Source organism: Mustela putorius, unplaced genomic scaffold (assembly GCF_011764305.1).
Source record: "Mustela putorius furo isolate JIRA1106 unplaced genomic scaffold, ASM1176430v1.1 tig00000083_pilon_pilon_pilon, whole genome shotgun sequence".
Lineage (NCBI taxonomy): Eukaryota > Metazoa > Chordata > Mammalia > Carnivora > Mustelidae > Mustela > Mustela putorius.
This window is the reverse complement of record NW_025421273.1, coordinates 4,633,761-4,634,455: the sequence shown is the minus strand read 5'-3', so window position 1 is coordinate 4,634,455 and position 695 is coordinate 4,633,761. Positions and strand designations below refer to the sequence as shown.

The 695-nt window shown below is 40.3% G+C and overlaps 1 pseudogene; it reads left to right on the top strand.

The window, feature by feature from the left end:
• Positions 1–342: 342 nt before the first annotated feature.
• On the top strand, positions 343–425 carry LOC123391234 (annotated as a pseudogene).
• Positions 426–695: the final 270 nt, after the last annotated feature.

Sequence of the window (695 nt, the reverse complement as noted above, 5' to 3'; positions counted from 1 at the left end):
CAGAAATCCAGTCCAAGATATTAAGCAACACTTCAATCGACAAGTGAAACCAAGTCTACAAAATAAAGCCAAAGTTGAAAAGAACCCCATAACTAGGAAAGAAGAATGTGGTGGGCTTTTTCTTTTTTTACTCTGATGTGATGCATATAGATCTACATGAAGTGTCAGTGCCTTTGGAGCTTTCCTCTGGGAATGGAGAAACAGAAGAAGTAACAGGGATTTTCTTGTCTGTGGATGGATTTCTGCTCTTTGGGTCTGGCAATATTTAAAGTTGATTTTTCTAGTAAATAGGTGAAGACATGGAGTGGGAAGGCCTTAAGTGGAAGGGAGAGCTGAAATATGAGCTTTGCGCAGTGGCAGTATCGTAGCCAATGAGGTTTATCCGAGGTGCGATTATTGCTAATTGAAATATGAGCTTTCATCTTGGCCTGGAAAGAATCATGTTAGTCAAAGCTTAGCTTCTACTGCATAGGGAATAAGTTCATGCCTGCTTGCCTTGTAAGAAGCAACACCTGCCTCTGTGACCAGCCAACATGTTTGGCCAGGGACTGAAGCATTTCCCAGGACTTGGGATTTTTTGTGCTCAAACCAGAAGAGTCCCAGACAAGGTGGGAAAATTAGCCACCCTGCTTTTAAGTCTAGAGCATTTAATTATTTTAAGAATTAAATCTCTTGTTTGGAAATCTAAAAATAAA